This window comes from Patagioenas fasciata, chromosome 12, assembly GCF_037038585.1.
Source record: "Patagioenas fasciata isolate bPatFas1 chromosome 12, bPatFas1.hap1, whole genome shotgun sequence".
NCBI lineage: Eukaryota > Metazoa > Chordata > Aves > Columbiformes > Columbidae > Patagioenas > Patagioenas fasciata.
In genome coordinates, this window is record NC_092531.1 from 8,279,866 (window position 1) to 8,304,791 (window position 24,926).

Below are 24,926 nucleotides of genomic sequence, written 5' to 3' on the forward strand. Positions count from 1 at the left end.
AACCTGAAACGATCAGCATTAAGTAACAACCAAACATGAATCTGCTGTGCTTTATAGTCACTGGAGTATCCAGGATTTGAGAGTTTCGTGAATTAATGCCTGAAGATTTTAAGGCTTCTACGCCAAATCCACAAGTCTGGTCTCTTCATCACTGTTGCATAACTCAAATTATTGGAGACATTTTACTGAGGTAAAAGAATCTGTATGTCCACCACTACTTCTGTAAACACAGGCACTGAAAATCAGTAACTTTATATTCTTACAAGATTTGTGTGAAAATGTACTTGCTGATCACACAGGTACACCGAAAGGATATTAATATAATAAATCCATTCAGGTGAAGATGCAGCTCTCTGTAGAGCTGTGGTTAGTAACTCAGCAGCAGGATGGCTCTGCTGGAATTCACCACGGGCACAACTGGTTTTCATCCCCGTAGCAAATAACAGAAATCATTAGTAAAACTGACACTTGTAGGAATTAGCGAGTCTCCTCACGTCCTGCCCTGTGTTCTGGCAGGGCCGGCCTGTGCTGGAAAACTCTCCTGGAGCAATCCTGTTCCAACACCAGATGGGGCTGCAGTCTAACTCTATTAGTATCTTCAGACACATTCGTGGTACCAGGGCTATCATATTTCATACGCTGACTAAATATGTTTCCAGACAAAGGTTTTTGCCAAAAAGTCAGTGCCAAAAGCTTTCCCTGTATGACCTAAGAGATAGAAAGTCTGCTAGACAGAGGTCTGCCCAAGCCTTCAGCCTTTGTTCTATATATACAGAGTAAAATGCCTTGGTGGTTTTTTTTGATCTCTGCCAAGATTTGTTGCTTCAACACTTTGCGAGCCTATATATTGTAAGCAGAAAAATTACATTAAGAAACAGTTCTAAAATGAAAGACAGCAAGCAAGAGCACACATATTACTATTTTATATTCTGGTTAGCTCCTTCTTTTCATGTATTTAACAAATAAAAGGAGTGAAGTTACACTAATGGGAATGTAATCTAAATGTTTTCTTGGAAAATGTTATTTCTCCACCACTTAAAACCTCTGAACAAACAACTTAAACAAAAGGGTTAGTGCATACCTGTGTGGTTTTTCAGATTTAACTGGGTGATGTTATTTCTTTGAAATTGCATAAACTGCGCTTGCTCTAGAATCCTATCACAAACCAGGCAGCTTTATGGCCTTCCAGGCGAAGCATTTTCTGCTAATAATGTTGGGGTAGAAATGAGAAAGCACGCTATTGCACACCTTCATATGACTACATTTTCTGTTTTACCGCTGGCTGTACTCACTCTCATTTGCTCAGATACCCTGATACTAATTAATTTTCCTCTAACCCAAATGAGTTCTATGTTCAACGTATGAATACAAACTACAGGAAACACTGCAGAATCACAATACAACGCTCCAGTCAAAAATACAGCTCTCTGCAAACATATATCCCATGTCCCAGAAGCACCACCTGCAGCAATTTAGCTTAAATATAAAATACATGTAGACATGTCTGTGTAAATGCAGACATGCGACTTACACAGAGGAAAATACAGAAGACACGTATAGGTGCATTAGATCTTTTGCACTTCACCACCTAATGGCAATGGTTTAAACACCACCACACTGCCATGATTCTTGACACGGTCTGTGAAAGATGAGACCCACTGACTGCTCAGGTTTCTGACCACAGCTGGCTTTCCAATGGCTTTTGGCACAGGCAGGGTGAGCAGTTCCTGTCACCCGCTCCTATAACAAAGAGGACATCTGCACCTTCGGACAACAGGAAACGTATCTTCAGGAAAAGAATTCCCACGTTGTGCTACTTTCATACTCTGAAACCAGAAGTACTTCTGTGCTATTACAAATTAAATTCATCGTGATCTTTTTTATGTCTAAACAAGTATTTGCATTCTAAAAAAAAAACTTCAGGCAGTTTCTTAATTGCTGTACAACTGAAAGTGATATTTCTGATGTTTTCCTCTCCCTTTAAAATACATTTACTGTTTCAACTACTGATTCCCTACTATGAGGGATAATTATAGCAAGAGTGATTATGAGTGACAACAGAAATTAAATCTTCCAGCGTTAAAAAATGTAAAACATTCTTCAAGTGTTCGGGCTGTTGCTCCCATTGCTGTTAACAGCAGCTCCAGCTTGGTAGAGGGCAGCAGAGTCCACTGAAGGGAATGAACATACACATAAACACAACATGCAAAATATGCCTTTGGTCCCAACATCCTGACTGTGTTAATTTCTGGATTCTTTCTCCGCTCTTAAAAACAAAGGTGGTCAACGAGATCCGGGCAGGTACACATCAGGTGTCTTAAGCTGCCCCAGAGATTAGGTATCTTTTCCTCTCTAACATCCCTCCTTCCATGACAGCCCATTTAACTGCTAAGGAACAGCAATGTGCACTCTGCAGAGGAAGATGGCATCTGTGAGACGACAGAACTTACTTGAAGATACTCAATCTCCACAAAATCAAGGCAATAACAACCTTGGATGTTAAATACAAAACAGCATTAGGCTTCTAAAGGAAGCATTAACAGTAATGGCACAATATTGACATTGTGCATTTCATCCCTGTATCTCAAAGCCTTTTTTATGCAAGTTGATAAACATAACTATTCATAATTTATACAAAGAAACACTGCAGTGCAGTGATGCTAAGTAACTAAAATTCACCAAGTGAGTCAGTGACAGGAACAAATACAGACAGACAAGTTCTGCTCCTAACGTGGTGCTGCAGCCAGCGGATTGTGATACTTCATTCACTAAATGGTTGAGTCAACACAGATAGTTTATCAGCTTTAAAGGCCAAATCACTCTTTGTGTAAATGACAATAATGCTCCTCATTTCAGCAGATACACAACTGCACACAGGAGGGCTCGGTCTAGCCCTGTTCAATTAACATCAAACAAATAGAAACGCAGAAGCATGTTTTGCTTTCCAGGTCAGAGGGAGAAGATGACAGATTCAGCGTTGCAATGCAGAGACAAAGTAATCAGCTGAGATACCCTCATGTCAGAAGACTGAACCTTGTATAGAAATGCAGAAGTATTTTTGTGGCTCTTATTTGTCGACATCATCTTTGTTGAGTGCACAAAGATAGCAGTAAACATGCATTTCAGGCATTTTCCCTTTGTTCTAAGTAATTTCAGGCTGGCGGTTCTCCCTTAGATGGATGCTGGCTGAATTGCAATGGAGGCCTTCTCCGGTAATACTTTACACTAACATAATCCAATTAAAAAGAACTTAATTGGTGTGCAACATTCCCTACAATTTCAACATTTTAAAAATGAATAGTCTCAGTAAGTACCAGATGGTGACACGCACTAATTAATCAGGCCTGCTCAATGAATGAAGCATATTAAAATGAATGCACCTATTAGACATGTGTTTTCAATGCTGCATGCTGCAAAAAAACTCCCTTTAAATGAATGCCTGCTATATTACTGAGCAATACACACAAGTGTGCATTTCATCATTTGTCACTGCAACACTATCATTCTTTGACCCCTTCTGAGATCACTAGATACTTGGTACCGACTTCCTTTGGTGTTCCTCCCTCAGGGAAAAGGCATTTAGCTTTAGCATTGCTAGCCATGAAAATGGGCCTGCCATTTTTATGCTGTAGAATAAATGGCATTGATCAGCCTTCTTATCAGACAACCGTCCGATGAATTGCTACTGAGCAGCGCTTGAACCTCCCACCACCGATGGGCACGTCCTCAGACTGCAACACCCAGCGGTGGGGACCCAGCCCAGGTTTCCCACAGAGGAGAGCCCAAGCAATAGCAACAGTCTAAGATAACAAGAATAAAATGACGGTTATTCTTTGGCAGTATCCAATGACTGTAAATATTTTGGAGACTTTTTGGAAAAACTGAAATGATCCAGCTTCACACACATGGCCCTGCTTTGGTGGCAATGGCCTGTCAAAATGCTCCGTCTCCCAGAGAGTGTCAGGGCTGACTCAGGGCCACTGCATCATCTAACACAGGTAACTGGGATCACAAACAAATGTGACAAGTGCTAATTAGTTTTTTTTTTTTTGTCCTTCATGCCATAAAAAATTTTCTTATTAAATTTTACATCATTTGTCCGACTTCAAAGGAAAGCAAAACCCCAAGTGAAGCTAAGTGCAACATCTGCTACATCTCTGAAATAGAATGCAGAGAGAGCAGCTTCCCAGCCAGCAGTCACGGTCCCAATTTGACGGCACGTTGAGAACTGCACTTGTTTACATTCAGTACCCAGAAGCACTGTGCTTTGGGTAATCTTGTGGTGCTTATTAATGAAATGTAAATCAAGAAAGAAAAAAAGTGCTATATAGTACCGCAGCAGAGTTTGGAAATAAAAGCTAAATATCAATATTAAAAAATGTAAGTAGCACTCACAGATCTTGCAGCACTTCATGATGGTCAGTGAGCATTTTTTAATATAGAATTTTGTAGAGAGGAATGGTAACTCACAGTTTGGTGAGAGATCAAGAAATAGACCCTGACTCTTAAGTGTGGTGCCCAGTTCAGTCACAGCACCTCACACAAGGTATGACAGGAAAAAATGTGAAAGTAAATAGTAACAAACAGCATTATGGACTGCCACAATTTTCTTCCCAAAGTGGACGAATATTCACCAAATATCATATTGTTATAACAAGCCAGAGCTGTAACTATGGCAGATAGCACAGATAGAAATTTCCATAAATGCTAGGTCTTTTCATTTCTGTTAAAAAAGTTCTATCTTGTTGCAGACAGTGCTTTGTTTTGTTCTGTTCTGGTTTTTCTTCCAGTCAGAACCAAGTACGCTGGTGATCGTCCAAGGCCATAAAACGACAGTTCTGCAGAAAATGCAATAAGTCTGCAGTGGAAATTGAGGAGGCAATGACCTCAACTAAGAAGTTGCCAACTGCCTTTGGAGCCACTCTTCAGTACCAGGCACTGTGCTGCTGAGGCAGAAGAGGTAGGATGGATGGAAAGGACAACAGAACCACTTCGACCCCAAATACCCAAAAACACCTAATGCAACCTGGCTGCAAGATGGTATGAAACAACTTAAACCATTCCTGGTTTTATGTTCTCTCATTTAAAAAAAGAGTTTAAATTACATAAATATTTCATAAAACTAAGTGAGTGAAGGAAACCCTTGAATGTTTTTTCTACCTAAAACCTATAAGAATAAAATACGATAGAAATAACCAACGAACTGGAGCAAAAAAGTGCCTAGGGCTAGACAATCTGTAACGCTTCAGAAGAAAACAGGCATTTCTTTACAATTTACCCAACCCAAACAGAGCAGGGAAAAGGCAAGAAATATCCTCAGGATCTGCCCAGGTAATCTGATTAGATTCTGCATCGCCACATTGAGAACACAAAATGCAATAATAAGTATGAGCTCTCACATTTGGTGTTCAGGCCCAGTAGCCCAGTCAAGGCATGTATCTGAATATGAACTCTTCTGAGTTCACATAAGAAGGGATTCTTAACTGGAGAAAACTATTAAAGTATTTTTTATCCTTTTGGAAAAAAACCCATAATTTAGCATTTAATAAAATTTACATTTATAATGACCATTCAGACATGTATGATTGTTTTGTAATGATAATTCAGATATTCAGTATATTCTTTAGGAATACTTTTTATTTGCACAGAAAATTAGCTGAGAAAAACCCAGTAAGATAAGCCAGGCTCATAAATAGTTTGTTTACCTTGCTTCCTAAAAAGGGCTGCATACAACATTGCCAGATCTATCAGCAAATTAAGGGTAAGCGCATCAGTTGACAGGAACAAGCATGATAATGATAATTTTAAAAAATATCCTCGATTTCAGTGCATTTAAGTTTGTCCCAACTCTATTTTAGCCAAATTACAAGAATTAAGCCCTTCACAGCATATTAAAAATGTACTGGTATGACTATACCTTGACCAATCTCATTATCCTTGATTTACCTTTCCAGGGCTCACTTGAAATCCTGCCCTTTGAAATTTTTTTCCTGTTGCTTTAGCACACAAAAACATCTAGAAGAATACGCTTTAGAAAACCTTTACTAAACCTCTCCAGAATGTATTCACAATAAACAACAATGAAAGACCTGAAAAACATTACACTGCTTCTATAGTTACAAAACCCAGGAACGGTTGTGGTTATTCTTCTGCTGAGCACAGCTTGAGAATGCAAACAGCGTGTATCATCACGGTGTTATTGAACCCATCAATTCTGCAACTCCAATTTACTTAAAACTCTCTCCCTTGGACTGCTGCGACCTCTGGCTCCAAAGATCTTTATGCTGAACCCTTCACGCAGCAAAACCCACAATTGCCAAAAATACATTCATTTCAGTTTAGGAAAGTGACTTGTGGATACCAAAATAATCTTAGAAAGGATAGGAAGGATCTCACTAAAAAGTAACCGAAGACAAACAAAAGCCTGTACTGTGAGATGCGGGTAATTTATGAGCGAATTAGTGGCTTGCAGCCTGTGTAAGAGGTGAGTGGTAATCCAGAAGATAAAACGCATTGCAGAGAAGCCAGAGGATGGGTCCATCAGTCTCAACCCCCTCCACAAGATCCTTATGAGTTTTAAGTAAAGACTTGAGAGAATTAAGTTTTAACAAAAAACACTATCAGCCACTATAATAAAGGAGATATTAAACATCACTGATCAATTAAGAGCAACAGCACAGTAGTACTGGGCTGTGTAAAGCCAAGAGCTGTGGAGAAACTTGAGAACCAGGTGGCTGAGCTCCACTTAATATTGTGTGGCCCCTTAGCATGAGATCCAGCACAGCATGGAGTGTGAACAAGGCAGGCTTCTGTCTTATCACACCTTCTGTGATAAAAACTTGCTCTTCTTCCTACCAAATGGAACAATGCGCAAAAGAGAAATGGCACCATTTTCTTTAAAGTTTTTAAGAAGTCCTCACAGTTACTAACTGCAGGACATGCAAATGGTGCAGCCAGCAGATTACATGCTTTCGGTGTAAGAAAATCAATGATGATTTACTGAATATTGTGTTCTGTTCTATTTATGACATCTCAGGAAGAAAAGCAGCATAAAACAACCACAAAATTTTTTTAAGGGATCAGAAGCTTTCCATATTAAGTGAAACAAAAAGATTAGGATAGTTTACTTCAGAATTGAGACAAATAAAATCATATTATATTAAATGATCCGTCACATAAAGAAGATAGACTGGGTGTTCCCATTTAGTGTCTGTCTCAAAAAAAAAAAAAAGCGTAACATTTAAAGCAGTAAAAAGAAATTTATTCCGTATAAAATACTTGCTGAAACAAGCTGGCACCGAGACCAAGAGGTCAGCTGGATTCAGAAAACATGATTTGACATTTATACATGGGATGAGACATTGATGGTTCTATTAGCTGGGGTAAATCCAAAGCTTCCATTTTCAGGGTTTAAACAAAGCATTAACTATTGGAGTTGAGAAGAAAATTTGCTCATTGGCAGATGATTCCTTTCTTGGCTGTTTAGGAGGTCTGGGCAGTGTGGGGCCAGGGCAGTGCTGCAGGCAGCTCCCCCTGAGCACTCCTGAAATGGGGCACCAGTTGCCACCTCTCCGCGCCCACAGATCCCGTTCTGCCACTTCACTGTATGGGATCTATCTTTTGTTTAGGGTTTTACCTATATAAGCCTTCCTTTCGCAAGGCCTTTCTCAAAATTTATATCTTTGCTTCTTATCAGATACTACTCTTTCAGTGCTTTTAGTTTAATATAGCAAAAATAACTAAATGGTGAAATAATATGCATATCCCTTTGTCTCCCAATGTTAAGGCCTTTATCTTCTCCTCCCACACTTTGTTTTGTCATTCTTGTGCCAGGCTTATAGCTCAGCCCTGGAAACATTCTCTGTGTTCTTTTGATGACTACACAATCATGTTTGATATTGGGCAACTGGCACCTCGGGCTACAAACTACTTGGGGCGCGTATCTCGCAATGATCCATACAAATCTGCAGCAACCCATGAGGGTAGGATAGTGTAATTACAAAGGTGAAGAAGTCAGATGGAAGTCTTACAAAAGATTAGTACTGCTTGAATGTTATACTACAAAACAGAAAAATCAGGATAAGATGACAAATTATATAAAAGGGATTTTTCTCTACAACTAACATAAACAATTTAACCTTTGAAGTCACAGGCATTACTGGTTTATCGTGGAAAATACAAATAAGCCACACACTGATATCCAATCCACTGCTTTGCAGAGCAACTGCCTGGAAAGGGCTTGAATCTCTGTAAAAACTCCTCCAGCTTCCCATTCCACAGCAACCATCTGCTCCCCCTGCCTGCCACTTGCTGCAGTCATTTTGCCTTGTTCCTTGCATCTATGATCAAAGAGAGACAGCCTCATTTGAGGATCTCTTTGATAATCTTGGGCAACTAGCTACAGGTAATTTTTTGGCCAAAGATAGTTCAAGCAGCTTATTCTCACTTGGCCTACTCTTCTAATTAGTGTGTCATTTATTCATCCCAATAAGCTTCTTTACAAGGCATGATGAATGCAAGAAATTTTAATCTGCAGTTATAAGCCACAGCAATGAAATGAGTGATGAGCTGTAAGTCAGAGGGTTGAAGATATTATTCTTTACTAGTGTTGAAGTTAAAGAGAAAACAACGATGATGCTTTCCAATTTCCTGATCTCCCTATTTACATTTTCTTTCAGACTACTCATAAAAAAACCTTGACTAATTTTAGGACAAAGATTAATAGGTAGCACCCCATGCCAACTCAGTAACAACCTCCTACTTACCATCAGTTCCGACCTATCACCTATAGGCAGGCCTAATTACATAATATATACTGTATTTTCATAATTTTAGTTTCTTAATAACAACATAGCAAAATATGACATTAAGTTAAAACATGCTATATTTAAAACACATTTTTGCGTTTTGTGTACTTGATAATGAAGATACCTACCCACAGCTCAGCAGAGTTCAGCATTTGGAACGAAGACTTACAGAGATATGAGGAAAAGAGGACGTGGTTTTGCAAATACAATGAACTTGTGTTTTATTTTTAAAACTATTTTTAGAGCAAGCCTTTTTGGTTAGAAATACTATCAAGCAGTTATTCAATAGAAAAAACAGTCTGAGTAATTTCATAAAGATTGAATGTTTAGTTTTTCGGATTTCCACAGAGATTTGCAGAAATATTTTTGGCATAACCAGAAAATTAACCACTGCTAACTTCACCTTCTATGGCTGTTTTAAGTACCCCCTACTCAAATAATTTATCATATAGCAATCACTGAGGAAGGTGTCAGCTTTTCTAAGTCGGTTGCTTTAAAAAGCCTTTTGTTGAAACCAAGTACGTTAACAGTGATCTCAAAGCCTTAATTGTCCTAGAAATTGCAATAAGTTCAACCCAATAAAGGCAGCAAAACTATGTTTGGATACCAGAATGCAGTATGTAAATTAAAAAAGTGATGAAATACAATAATAGCTGCTTATCACCTCTGTATGCAGTTGTCAGACTTGGCCCCTGTGTTGCTTCATACAAGTCTGCTGAGAAACCAGAGCAGATTTGCTCTGCACTGTGCAGGTTTTCATACATATCAATACAATAATTTTTGCTACATAAAAGAATTTTTTTCTCCTTTTTTTTTTTTTTCTGTAGAGAGCAAAATAATTTACTTTCATGTGGTATTAGAGGGACAGGAAAACTAAAGAGAAAAGTGGAAAGACACAAACAGGCTAACAGCCTTTCTCAGAGTACACCAGTGCTCAAGAGCAGCTTCACGTAACCTCTCCTCATGTTCCCCTCTACTTCTGCCAAGACAAGGTATTGCCTTCGTAAACATGGAAGCGCCCCGCAGATCCCCCTGCGAGGGAGCTGACCCCAGGGTGTCCCCTGGCTGGTGGCAAGACGCAGGGGCACAGCAGGGACACCACAGGAGCCGTGCTTTGGCTGTGCCCCTGCCAAATGCGGCTCAGAACCAACACACCGCACTAGTGTTCCAGCAGAGAACTCTTCCTAGACTGATATAATTCAACATGATTAACAAAAGGACGGTTTCATAATGATAATTAGCATTGTGTAGTCAGAAGATAGGCTGTAGGCCTGTATCTCTAATGTCCTATGTTAAATTTGTTCTCCAGACATAAAAGACCGGTACATTAACCATGTCTTATTTTCACATTTTTCTTTTCAGCAAAGTCTGGATGAATCGTAATGCACAAAGATAGTCTGAAACACTCAGCAGATGATTTCGCTTAAATCTCAAGTAAGACAAATTAGACTAGATCTTCAATCACTGCCTTGGGATGTGTGGGCGATATATTACATTTTACAAGTAACAGCATTTGGAAAAATCCAGCTTTTACTCTTCAGCCACTGTATTTTTTAATTACATGCTAAAACTTGGGGAAATAACTGCAAAGGAAAAAAGCAGAAGAGAGACTTCACAGAGATAATGAGATAGCTGCTTGCTGAAATTAGGAAACATCATCTTTAATGTCTGCAGTGCCGAGATAAAGAAGGAAAAAAGCGAATTCCTCATAGTGCCCGTGCATTCACTTTCAGCCATGGAACCGTTCTGGAGGAACTAGTTTTAAGAAAGATGAAGCTATGGCAGCAAGTTCACGACTTGAGTGAGCATTTCTAAAGGGTGTGATGGAACAACTAGTTTGAGGGTTTGTAAAAGTCAAATTCTGCCTGAAATCTCTGTGAACCTTTACTACGCTACGATCCAGAGACAAAGCAAAGTCTCAAAATACTCCTTGGTATTCCTATTAATTTCCTATCGCACACTTTATTTTTACACTGTAAAGATAAAGGGTAAATAAAGAAATTAGTAAGAGCTGTCAAACTATTTTTTTTAAGTCACATTTTAATCTTCCCTATGGAGAACATGATTCAAAAACTCTTGCAGTTACTATTGTCCAAGGATTAAAATTTTTAAAAACTGTTTGGCTGGATTTGACATTATCCCACAGCGATGTGGACAACACCTTCGTTTTGTTGTAGATGCAACCACTGGATTGTTATACCAAGATTCAGCATTGCTACTGCTGCTAAACATACTCCGATCTCAGGTGGGTACCTGCTTTTCTTACAGCGGTTACCAAGTTTTGAGTTCTACACTTTCAAAGTTTATGTATCATGTGGCTGAAGAGTTTCACAAATGGAACTAAAGCATAACTGAGAGTATTATTTTCCTTGCATATTATTATTGTAGTATACGAGGATAAATGTAATACCGCAAGGATCCAACTGTAATTGAAATGTAAACTGCTTGTTGATATTGTCTCTTTCTGCTCTCCTTTTCAGATCATGAAAGTGATTCTAAAAATTGCTGGGCCCAAAAGATTAGGGAAAAAAATTAAAATCACTATCTGAAAGTTAAGCATAGTAGTAGTTCAGGGGTTAAAGTCAAATAAATACACCTGTAGAGCTTGCATATTCTAGTAGCAGAAAAGTATATAATATACATAGTATATGTATACTATATATATTTATAAACACACACAACAGAGATCTTCAGGTTGCAGTCTATATAAGAAACAAACATCGCAGGCAGAAAGCTAAAATAAGTGTGACCAGATAAAAGAGGACTGAAATCCGAGAAGATATTATGAAAAAGGAAATGAAAAAGCTATACTAGTAACGAATCCCAGGAAAATATTTTAGACAGCCAGTTTAATCCAGTGAAAGATGGAAACCTACTGAATGTTTAAAACGTATGTCTACAGAAACCCGCCCATGATGATGCAGCTCACAATGTGACACTAAAACCCAGCCAGCCAGCTCTGGATAGCTGTTGCAGCTGGCTCCATGTGACATTACACAGCTTTGCCCACAGCAATGGTTTGATAACAGCAACAATTCCCAGTGTTGCTTTCACGGTGGGTCTGCTGTACCAACACTACCGTGGGGAACATTTCACCACCGCACCATTCAAAATGTTCAAAGCAGAAATGTAGCCCATGGTGAATGTAAGCAGCAACAGTCGTTGGCTGTAGAACTTTGGAAGGAAGTATTTTTGTATCTTATTTACTGAAATACCTGCAGTCATGCGGACCTACGCATCTTTTACAAAGTACCAATAAATAATGTCCAGTACAGGAAATACAAATGAGCTTTCATATAAGCATTGTAAATCTTCAAGTAATATACAGTAACTTTGTGGACACTAGCACATGCAATTTACAGCAGTTTTTATAATACATAATTGTGTTGTAAGCAAGGAACTTCCAAACCCAGTTCTAAAATTATCTTCTGCTTTGATAAATTCAACAAACTCTATTCCCCCTCCCTTCTGCCTCTTTCTAAAGTCTCTTTTCTTTCTCCTCTCCTGAGACTGCTCATGTGCTTAATCTGATCAAAATCCTTTAAGGATGTCAAGGGGATAAATACTGCTATTAACAGCTACTAGTTCCGTTTGCTTTTTAGTAATGGTTGCATTACACTTTGAGGCATTATACGTACTGTTAGGTATTCACAGGATGGACTATTACTAAGAGACAATATGCAGAGGAAGAAGTGGAGACTAAAACACTATTTGCATTAAGAGAAGGATCTTGCAAGTGGTTTGCAGGGTGTGCTCCAGGGCCACTCAACTGTTCCACAGCCTTAGTATTTCAAGCAAAGGACATTTAACTCTCTTTCTTCCAGGACCGAAGTATAAACGCAGAAAAACAGGTATTTATCCAACGCAGGTAACAGATTTCTACCAAGCAATTTTCTGCAACTTAAATGTAAATGATGCATTAAAAAAAAAAAAAAGTATTCTTATTAAATGTTAAACACAAGTGTTTTAACAGAAAAGGAGGGAATGCGGCAATGATCTCCATGTTTTGTCATCACCAACAACTGCAGCCCTGAGGAACCTGTGGTTCCTACCAATCTGCTATCTAATTAACAAAGAGCAAGTGCGGCTTCAAAGAAATTATGGGTGCTTTATTATGTGCATTCAGAAAGAGACAGCCATGAAGCACTGCCTTGCTAAATGTTATACAAGTTCTTATAAATATTCATGTGCAGCATTTGTACTGTAAGCATTTAATAATCTCTTTACAAAAAAGGAATGGGGGGAAGGGGAGAGGAAGAAATTACTTTTTCCTCAGTTCCAAAGGGCTCCAGGAAACAGAACAGACAAACTTGTGGGACGAGTGCTCTATAGACCAGACAGCACCCAAACCAGAAACTTACAAACTAAAGAATTTTTTCAGGTAGATTTTTTGTTTAATTTCATGTGCAGTTTTAAATAGTTTGTTGGTACTAAACTAATGGGTTGTTTTAATCATTTGAATTACTTGAATTTGAATTTTGAGAATTTAAATTTCAATTATTTGAATTTGTGTCATCAGCTTTTGAAAAATGAGATTGATCTGTTGCTTCTGACATTTGTATGAAGAGAGATTTAGTTGGCTCTACTTCTCTGCATTTTGCAAACCCCATTGTCAAAGACAAACCAGATAACTGGGGCTGCCTTGCAATGGCAAAGCTTTGTGCAACGCGGGAATACAATCCATCGATACACAGCTGTTGAGAGCTAAAATAGCAAGACTGAAAACCCTGCCATCACCCCTTGAAAGCACTGCATTTCTAACTGGATTCTATGGCATGCAGCCTCTTGATTAAGCCTCTCTGGTTTTAAGTTTATCAACACTACTGTGAATTAATATAGATTACTGTAATACATGCTGAAAATACAAAAGCCTGTTCACAAGTGGCTTGTGCACAAAAGAGAAAGATACTCCAGAAACAGCTTTGACATAAAATTATAAATCTAATACAAAAGCTTAAACGCATCTGAAATCACAGAAGCAGAGACTGCATGAGGGACCAGCTTAGAGCCCCTGCCTTGCTGTGATCCTGCTTCCAAGTCAGCCCAAGATAACCCACTCTCTGCTTTTGAGGTACTTTTACCTGCCCTTTTGTACCAGGAACATCACTTCTTGTCTGAGACACACACCTTACACTATAGCTTTGGATATAAATACCTCTGCAGTATCTTCTCAGATACTACACTCCAGACATCGCTATCGCTAGAGGAATAAAAAAAAAAAATCATCTAAGGAGATGCTTATCAATGTAGACCCAACTCCCTTACACATAGCTCAGCTGGGAAGTAAGCCGAGTGTGGAACAGGGTGGTAAAGCAACATTACTAGCAGAAGAGGCTGATTGCTATGGTACCGTTGGTTCCCTTTTGTATCAGCCAAGTCAGATTGGTGTCAGATGTACCCGTGCCTGCTCTCAGGTGTATCGAACAAGTCTAGGTGGAGTTATTTCAGACGCAGCCCATGTCTAGAAACAAAGCAAAATGAGAAGTGGTGCTGCCTTCTACCTCCCTCAGGAAAACTGCCTCTTGCAAATGGTTTTATCATTTTCATTATATCCTGTTTGATTTGCTTTACCATCTTGACTGGAACAATAGCTGGGACATAATAGAAAAAGATTTTTCCACAGGCTGGTTCTAATTACATTAAATCTCATGCGAGATAGGACATTTAAATAAGAAACAACAACTGGAGAGTCTGAGATAATAACATACCGAGATACTAGACCTTTTGAGAGTACCATTAAAATGATGCATTGAACATTCTGGTGTACTCCAATCACGTTTCAACACAAAAGCCATTTCTGCTGTGCAAACCAGTACAGAAAGAAGGTTAGTCGTTATTGCAGTCAACGTTCAACTCCAAACAATTATGAAACATTATTCTTCATACTGGAACGTGACATAAACCTTTGTAACACCACCTGCAAGATATACACTTTAACTTCCGCATGAGGTGAGGCAGTTGGGAATGTAGGGTCACTGTAGGATTAATCAGCTCATGAACCACAATGTAGAGCTAAGGAAGTTTTGAAGAGCTCCTGGATTTTGTTGCAAGTTGTACCTTTAATGTTTTGTCATGGTAATTGAATTCTCTTTTAATGTGCTTGGAAAACATACCACTGTAAACCACTGAAACATAAACATGCTAAATAGACACTGTGGCTATGTGGTCTATAAACACAGTGAAACCTGTGGTAGTTCTGTATTTGTGTATTTAATGTTTAATGTTACAAGCCACTGCTCAGCTGTGCCTGCATTTTGCTTATGGGACCACGCAGCAAAATCCCCTGCTGGAAAACAAAACTGAAGAAAGGGAACTTAGGTGGGAAGGGAAGGAACTGAACGGGTCCCCTCGGCCTCCCTTTCCTGTGGCCAAGTGCCAGGCCAGGCACACGGGAGGAGAGGGCTGGCCTGTGGGAACTGCGGGAGGACAGTTCATCAGCTCCCTTTGCGCACAGCTGGTTACTAGGCTGATGTAACTAACATCAAACTACAGTGTGATTTATGGCTAGAGCTGAAACAGTTAAGGACATACTGATGTGGATAACAGTTACTTATCTGTTCAGCTGTTTTTCCAAAGTCATCACAGTAAAGTTTCAAGGAAATTATCTAGATATTGAGCATTAAGAGACTTACTTTCAGTCAATAACCAGAACCTGTGATTCTAAATGCTGTGCTTGGAGAATATAACTTTCACAGGAGTAGCTCAGTAAAGTTCTTGTTGAAGTAGCAAAATGTATATTAATTCTCTATTAAAAATGTAATCCAGGGCACAAAGGAAAATTGAAGCAGTTTATTTCAGCACACTAAATAAAATTTATTTTCTCGTGTGTATATTCTACACTTCAGATTCACAACACTTAAAGTGCTCTTATGCACTAATTACCTGTGTTTGAAGAATGATTGCTCACATGCAGAAAGTTGAGTAGCAACACTTATATGACCACATTGTAAAAACATTTTCTAAATGCAGCTCAGAGATATCTGCACAGCCACTGCTGGAGATGCCTGTCTGAACAGATCTAAATCTGAAAAGAAAATGCAGATGGATAGGAAGGTAATCAGTAAGAGACACAGGCAAATATTACTACCTATGAGAATATTTAATAAAGGAGGAATTTAACTTGCACACCTTTATCTATCAGCTGTTTGGTTTTTTAACTTGCTTTAGGCCCTTGTGTCTGTAAGACATTTGCAAACTGAAATTAATTGAAGATGCTCACCTTCATGTCCCCTCAGCGATTCTCTTGCACTGGTTCTGCTGTTCTGACACCTCTGCACCAACTCAGCTTTCAAACTGCAGCAAATCAACCTGCAGATGGGGAGGAAGCGTCATTTTCTGCCAGGTCAGCAAGCTGAATGAGCTCTCGAAGGCAAGCAATGAGCACCAAACCTTCCGCCCCAGAGGCCACAGCTCTGCTCCCCCCTGCACCCCCAAAGCAGTGGTCAGTAGAGACTGCAGCAGATGAACAGCAGCACGTTTGATGTAGGCATCATGACAAGACAGATACTGTTCAGAAACTCTCGGGCTCACATCGACTTTCTGCGTTGCGTAAAGACTTTCTGTTCTGCTCAAGTCTACTTTCAAAAGAATACTCCAGTCACCTAAAATTACCAGAGCAGTCTGTCACCACCTCTGCGGCAAGGGCCACATTAGCATCATTCTTTTGTCCAACAGATTCCCTATGGCCAAATGTTTGCCTTGAGAACCGTGAGTAGCTCAGGTAAATCACAAAAGACATGACCTTGTTTTACCTACTCTCAAGATACAAGCTAGTGTATTTCACCTGGGCAATGGGCTGGTATTATCTACTTGAAAATGCTCTTAAAATCACCATGTTGTCTATTTTTTTTTTTTTTTGCACAGTTCCTAGCATGTACCTTCCACATCGGACACCACTTAAATACCAACGTGAAATTTTACATGCAACTTAAACAAAAGGCTATTTCTTCCCCTAAGAATGTAATAATTTGAAAACTTGCTAGTCTGGATGGTGAGTTGACACACAGACTAGGAGGCTGCACAGAGCACAGGTCATGATGACCCCCATAGTACAGAGAGAAAACAAGATCTGAGTGTTTCCTGAAGCCAGGACATCCATAAAAGCAAATGCCAGTACTGCAGTCTAGTAATTCAGCAGCCTAAGGACAAACAAAAAAGGAGACTTACTTCAACAAATTAGATGTGATATATCGCACTTTTAGTGCTGTATCCCACAGCTACTGAATTACTGAATTTTCATTGACTGTTGTATGTCACATGCGCTCCTGATTTCCTATCCAAGTTTCTTCCTACACAGGCTGGTGGTCTCATTAAGATGAAGATTTACAGAGCACTGACTTCAGAGTTTATAGAACCCACTGTGCTTTCTAAAGATCCACCTTTTCTTCTAATCAACTGAAATAACACTTTTTGACTATGACACCTGGTGGGTGGTTTTTGGTTTGTTTTTGTTTTTTTTGAGACTTGCAATGCATATTTCTCAGTCAGACCTCTAAAGATGTTGCTATGAGTTATGTGTGCAGCCTCTCCCACTATTTGCCCCCCTTTAATTCTTTGAGATACAAGTACTTTTATGTTACAGGAAATGAGGACAACAGAAAGCTGCAGATCCCATGAATGTAAAAACTGTCTGGCAGGCATGGAACAATTCAGCCCTAATTACAGCCAGCTGGAGCCTGCTCTCTTTGCAGTGATACTTCGATAATTAACCAAATACTGACTGATGCAAGACTCAAGTATGTCACTACCACTCAGATATTCAAGATTAATTTTTGTATCCATGACTGAAACCAAGCTTAATGGTTATTCTCAGCTGAAGTCTTGAAAATCAGTGACAAAGACATACAGTTAGGCAAGGATTATTTTTTCCCTCAGTAAGCCTGGTGCTATCTTTCTTTAACTGCAGAATAAATGTATTTTCCATTAAAAAGGCAAACTGATAAATTTTAATTAATTTAATGTCCCTTTAAAACCCATGAATTCAGCCAGTCAAAGCCGTAAACTTAAATACACTGAAGCCATAATACTGATGTAACAAAAAACCCTAAAATCTTTGGATAGGCATTACTAGAGTAACACACATTTATTCCTCACAGTATGCCATCTTTATATTTCTGGGTTTGCGTTTCTTCCTAAGTCAGCTCTATATGGAGGTTGAAACCAAACAGTACTATGCCAAAAGTCAAATATACTGATTTAGCTGCCAATACTAACACTCTGAAACTATTACAAAAGAGGATGGTAGAGATAGTGCTCAAGAAATCTGAAATGTTTGGAACTCAAAATTGCTAACACATGCCTTCTTCTGCTTGTAATGAAATACATTTTAAATTGTTGGGTACCTGAATTGTATTCGCAGCAAAAATAAAATCTGAAAGAGGAAGTCGGTACAAACAAGAGAAAGTTGTGCTCCCCAGTGGTATTTTCAGCAGTCCTTTCCCTCAAAATATGGACTTGTACATAGACTCAGTCCCCTGAGTGGTTATACAGCTGGTCAGTGCTGCACTGGCCAGGAGAACACATTTTGTCACTGCTTTTTATCAAGTGCAACCTCCCGTGACTTTCATTTCTGGTTCTCTAGAAATCTACTCTGGAAAATTAGAAATATTTTAACCTGGTAAAGATGTTTGTGAAAACAACAACATACCTGAAAAGTTGTAGGTAGTGACGTAGTGCAATCAGAAATACAACTAATCAATAATCGTTAGATCTTGTGTAGGGCTATATAAAGAAGAAAAAAAATCACACATTTCAGCAGCATACTTACATTGTTCTTAAAAAAACTGGGTGGGGAGGCAAGAATCTAAAGAATCCGGACTAAGGATTCTTTTCATTTTGTATTTTATTTGTCCTCACGCCTTATCTAGCACTGAAAAAGAAACAATGCCAATTATGTTTGCACGTTGCCTTCAGTACGAAAAGTTTGTATTTTGTTAAATATCCTCAGAACGCCACTGTAATATAAAACACAAAGCGTCACCACCACAGTGCAAGTTGAAGTGTAACCTGCAGTTTTTCCTCTGGAGAACACACACAATTTTTATTGCCAGAAACGGAAAACAAGGAATGGAAAAAAAATAAATGCAAAAAAGAAACAGGTTAACTCAAAGAATGACATATTAGACATGGCTGAAAAAGAAAGCAAGCCAGGTATTTTTGGAATTATTTTGAAGTCTGCTAAACCCCCCACCTATTCACCTTTGAGGAACTTTTGCTTAAAATATATATGCTAATGTTCATATTTAAGATCGTGATGATTGGGCTGAAAAAAAATCCTGCTTCGCAAGAACAAAGGAAGACAGACTATATGCATCATCAGCAATTGTTTCTGCAAGCATTTGCAGAGAGTTATACCGAAGGGAGTTATGGAAATTCACGTTTGAAAGGAAAAGTTGCATTCTGGATAGATGCTAAGAAACCCTTTGAAGTGGAGAAGCCTCCAAATATTTCTATTATTTGCTGTTGAAAAGCAAAAGAAGAGCTGTTGCTGAAGCCACCCCCTGTATGGGGTGGACGCTGCAGCGTTCGGGGGAACTGGGCTCTGCCCAGGCCCGGGGGACAGCGGTGCTGCCTGCACTGGGTGACACACCAGCAGCTCCCAGTGTTCCCAGTACGTACCCCTGTGACAGCAGGAAGGAAGCGGCTGTGCTGTAAGAAGTGAGGCCATCCTCTCCTAGCGTAGCATGCAGGCTGCTATCCTTCTGTTTCTCAGGTATATTTTTAGATGCGGGTGCTTTCTGTTCCCTCATTCTATCTGCTCTTAATATTAACCGACAGACCAGAAGTATGGTATTTACATAATCGCCTATATGCCATTTCCTAATAGGGAGAGTGTGGAGCTAATGTGCCCACTTTGATTTACAGGTTGTAGCAAAAAACCAGTACCAATACTGTGGCCTGTAACTCTTGAGTATCTGAATAACACTTAGAAAACAAAAATATTTTTATGGCCACTACACGCACAATCTTTTCCAACTCAATAACGAAGTTATTCTTATTAATACAAAATGATTTTTGCTTGCAGCAGGTTCAAGTGTGTTGATTATCTTTTTCAACCCTAGAAGCTGATCATTCTCTTAATTAGCAGGATCTGAGATGTGTTGTTTGGGTGGCTGTGTGTTCCCCCCTCCCCCCCCCCAAAAAAAAGGGAATGTGTTTCTTGCCAAGACCACATCACATAACAACAGGCGAGAGAAGGATGAAAGAACCCAGCATGAAAAACACAATCTAATTATCACTAAATGAGCAGCTGATAAATGAAATTACAAAGTAAAAGACACTAGTTTCATGTGATGGAAATTAAGGGATGGTGAATTTGTTACGAATACCGAACAAATGAAAACTGGAGACCTCCCCATAGACAAGGCCTCTTATCTACCTGTCACTGGAAATTCACTGCTCTCACAAACAGCAACCTACCCTCCAGTCACAAAAAGCTAAAAGATCCGATACCCAGCAGCAGAGTTGTTTTGATGAAAAATACAGGAGCCTGTTCAAAATGAAAAGCAGCACCAGTTTGGAGCTTCATACATTTATGAGATGATTTTTCCATTTTGCCTGTCCTGGTTATTTGAAGTTTCCAGGGACAGCCATCACACCAGCATGAATTTAACCAACACAAGCATCAGTCTCCTTTTATCAGATGAACAGACAAGGACAATATTTTTAACGTACATGCAATGGGACAGATTTCATAGATAAACATAAGTAAAAATGGAGATTAATGCAAGCTAGTGAAAAATCAAACTTGCCCTTTGGAAAAAACAGCACATAGGGACATTTAATAAATATTTTTGTTATTGTTGCTTAGTTTGTCAATGTTTCCATTTTGAATCACCATCTTCAGTCACTTAAACCTCAGCTGAAAAAGCCTGGCTGGACCTGAAAAAAGACGAAGCCAGGTCTCAAGGGAAGAACAAAGCCTTTTCTTCTTAAACCTGCACCCCCAACTTGAGCACATCCTGAATTTACTATCTTGAGCTACTTTTGAGATGAAGCCAAAAATCTTGGGTTTTGAATCTTTCTTTTGTTCATATGTAATTGAAGTTAATATATTACCCTATCTCTTCCCTGGTTTAGCAATGTAATTCTGCAACTCCTGCAACCCTGATGGGGAAGGCAGCCACATGTTCTGGCCAAACAGAACACAGACCACAGGGCCTCTGCTCCCACTGCATTTTCAAACTGTAAGTACGAAGTAGTTGATACAGCAGTTGAAGTTTGGAAAACTGTTCAGGAACGCACAAAGGAAATGCCATATAGAAATGTAAAATCATTAAAAGAATATTTTTATGGTTTTTATCTTAAAAATGCATTAAAGCAAAGAGCCCCTCCCTGTCTTCTGCAGGTACCAAGCTTTATCTACAGTGTACATCAATCACACCAGACCGCTTCAGTGCCAGCATTTTATGTTCCTTCCTTGCTCTAGTGCCAAGCCAAAGAGAAGAAACAAAGGCTGGTGTTGTTCCTGGAAAAAAATAGGTTCTGCAGGAATTAGTGGGCAGTATCCTTCCACACACACATAGGCTTGCATTCTATACAAGTTAACCTATGCAAACATGTTTGTAGGCTAAGGTCTTTTCAGTGGAAAGTGTCCCTACAGAAACGTGCGTGGGTACTGCAAGTGGGAGAGGAGCCTGGTAAGAGTTTCAGAAAAATTCCCTCCAATGGTCCGTGACTGTGCGGCTGGAGAACAAGGCAGGCTGGCCAACAGAGGTGCGTTCAGCTGCCTACGGCCTGCCATTGTTACCGAGGAGGTGGTGACTTCCTCGGCATTGAATCTTTCCCCTTATTTTGCTCTTCCTTCCTGATGACAAATGCACTTTTTATTATTCTAACCAATTCAGCATTACTTTTAGAAATTTTATCACTCATTTAGATTTCAGTCAGTGAGTCAAGCGGAAAAAATGTGTTCTCAAGCTGAGAGAAAACCCTCCCATTTGAAATCCCTGAGCCAAGAGCACCTCCCATGCAACATCCTCCAGCTGTTCCCAGAGACAGACACAATCTGCTCACAGGGCACCTCCCCGGTTCCCACTTGGGAGGTGCCAGAGCATCTCTGGCAGAAGGAGACCTGCCCACAGCAGCCCCTGCTTCTTCCCAGGCCTCCTCCCGCTCCACTCACCCAGCACTGCTGCGACTGCACAAGCCTCTCGATGTTCAGCCTATTAAGATCTTCCTGTGCCCCAGCAGAGAAACCTATCACGTCGCCTTGTTATTCCTGTTCCAGGGCCACTGATTGTCACTTTTATCAGCTAAATAATAATCATTTCAATACAGCACCAATTATGGGAGCCTATTTCCTCAGCTGAAGCCATTATCCCTGGTTGATTCACAGTTACTGCTGTTTTGACAAAGGCTGGATGCATGAAGTTGCTCTGCCAGCCAACTGTGTGCAAAGTAACAAACGAAACATCACCTTTCACTTTTCTAGGAGTTTTTCGTCTAAAACGATGATGGCTGTGAACTATTTGTATCTTCTCCTAACCTGCTGAATAAAGACACACCAAGGTGGTACATTTTCCTTAGTAAGAATAAAAGCTTGTGAGCAGTATTGCTTTTGAACTTGTGCCATTAATATTTCTGGAATCTAAAGTATCTTATAGAAATCTGAAAGTACATTAAAGTGCCCCAGCTCCACCACTTTTGCAAAATAAAGACAGAACTTGAACTGTCTTTTCCTCTTGTTCTTGTTAGACATGTTAGAATTAGAGATCTGTACATATAAGTGGATGCATTCAAAACGTTCAAACAGTTCTCCCAGTCATATTTTAACACATGGGTACAATAAATACCTTACATGGACTGGTAAAGCAGAATGGTTGTGCTTGTAAGGTTCAGAAATGCAGCACTAATTTTTCTACCCAGTCACATGAAAATATCGTCAGACCTGTTCCCTCTCAAGAACAGACGGTAGTATAAGAAGGAACCATTATAAGTATCTGAAAAATCTGAATTCTTAACATTTTTGAAATTGTAGCAAACAAGAACACAACACATACACATTTCCTTTTTTATTCATGCCAAATGGAAGACACATGGAGATATGTCATACGTGATATATGCACTGACATTACTATTTTCCATCAGTGTAACCAAACTAAGGAACATTCTAGAGTACACAGGTTCAGTGAGGCTCTGAGCAGAGCACGAAGACCTGCTTTTACCTTGTTCTCTCAAAGACATCACGACATCATCTTGGACTACCGAAGGTGTGATAATTTCCACCACTTCCCCCAGCTCCTCCTTAAACCTGCTGGTTTTAGTTGTTGGTTACACCTCATCCACTTTTACAAAGGGACAGAGCCACTTTAAAAAGTAGCACATTTTTGTATTCCTGACTGCCACATTGACTTGGCCAAGACAATAAGTACAGGTCTCAAGTACAAAAGTATTTTACATGTTTCATATCCAGTTTTGAATGGATGAAGGGCCGAGAACAATATAAGCAAGTAAGAAGAGCAAAGAAGAAAATGGAAAAAAAGAAAAGATTGAGAAAATGTTGATAATTAGCATAAATGAACCAGCTCCATAGTGTGCTACCTGTGTCCTTCGTATGTTTCAGAAGTGACACAAATTACTTAACATGTAAGTAAAAACAGATAGAGATGCTTCTACAGCTTGTTCTGAATTGCAGTTTTACCAGGCATTTGGTAGGAAACCACTTCCTAACAGTAATAGCAAATCTAATTTGGTTTTTCCATAACAAAGAGATAGGATAAAACCTCAAGAAGAAATTTCAACTACCAAGTAAACCATGAGATACTAAAATTCCAACTTCTTGCTAATAAATGAAGCTCTCAAAATTACAGATTGATCCATCATTTGGCTCTTCTAAGATTACTCTAGTTAACTTCTAGGAGCAGTAAAACAACACTCTCTATAACCCATATAAATTATCTTATGATACTGTATTAGAGAAATAAAAATATGTCAGAAAACTTAATTACCGCTTAAGTTTGAGGCATTTCATCCATTTTAACGCCAACAGTTGCCTTCGCAAAACCTTCTGCGGCTACTGGCAATAAAACCTGTTGAAAATGTCAGAACTTCCTACTTCTCTAGGTAAATTCTCTTCACCTCCTTCTCTTCATGGTCAGGACAGCAACATTTTCTGTAAAAGAAAGACAATGATGTTATTTCAAAGAAATTTTAAATATGATTTATTGTTCATTTTCCTTTTTTAGTGACCTCCTGATCTCTCAAACGCTACAAGAGCCACACAAAAGGACACCTGAACTATCTTCAGAACTCAGGTTGCATAGCTGGCACGCTGGCCTCTTCTCCTCCTCCTTAGCATTTGAGTTTCTTTCCTGAACCCCAGAAGCATACTGCTGCAGTCTCCTTCCAATTTTATCTGCTAGACACACCACTAGCTTTGCAATACAAGCACGGGTTGGGGCGCACATGCTGAAGAACGGCCTGTAGAAGCTAACTGGTGTAATTGAGAACTTTTTCTAGTAAAAGGAACAGGTACTCTTAGCAATTTTGTTATTTTTAATTACTATTTCCGAATAAAGTATAAGGAATGAGCCAGGAAGAAAAATAAAACTAGCTACATATACAACATGTTTTAACAGAACAAAAGCACACGGGTTTGTGCCACTTATGTTTGCATGTAAGCAGTTCATGGCGGTTAGACCTTCGCTCCAAGTTGCTCAGATAAATAACCTTCACCTTCATCCAGCACAAGTGAGCAGTCAGAGACATTTATAGGCATGTTCATCTCCTACCAGAGCCCCAGAGGAGGATTTGCTGGTTTTCTGACAGTGTCCAGGCTGTGCCTCTAATGTTCCCTGAGGCCTTTTGAGTTGCTCAGGGAGACAGTGCTGTCTAGTTATTTTCGGGTTTTGTTTTGTTTACCTGCTACCATGACTTCAGTTATGGACACACTTGGATTAATAGATGACAAAGTTGGTGGAAAGACAGTAAACACAAGTGCCCAAAGAAATTATTTGTATTATGAAAGACACAGGTAACATGGAACAAAGCGCTTCGTAACTACGGTGAAAAGTAATCAGAGCCTGGTGAGCACACACAGAGCGTACAATGGCAAGACAGCACTGACGAGCATGATGAGCAAAACCATCAACTGCTGCGCAGCAGAAGCAAAACGCCTTG

The 24,926-nt window shown here is 39.4% G+C and overlaps 1 protein-coding gene across 8 annotated transcripts in view; it reads right to left on the bottom strand.

Moving 5' to 3' along the window:
- The window catches only part of PEAK1 (pseudopodium enriched atypical kinase 1), a 110,496-nt gene that overhangs the window by 35,250 nt on the left and 50,320 nt on the right, over window positions 1-24,926 (bottom strand). For 2 of the 8 annotated variants that reach the window (XM_071813796.1, XM_065847501.2), the window contains exons 2-5: window positions 23,756-23,919; window positions 18,454-18,527; window positions 16,027-16,115; window positions 15,690-15,831 (exon numbers count right to left, since the gene is read on the bottom strand). The gene's annotated coding sequence lies outside the window, so the exon portion shown is untranslated. Of the gene's footprint in view, window positions 1-14,515; window positions 14,608-15,689; window positions 15,832-16,026; window positions 16,116-18,453; window positions 18,528-23,755; window positions 23,920-24,926 lie in introns of all 8 variants that reach the window. The other 6 variants (XM_071813794.1, XM_071813792.1, XM_065847502.2 and 3 more) reach the window with 6 other exon arrangements.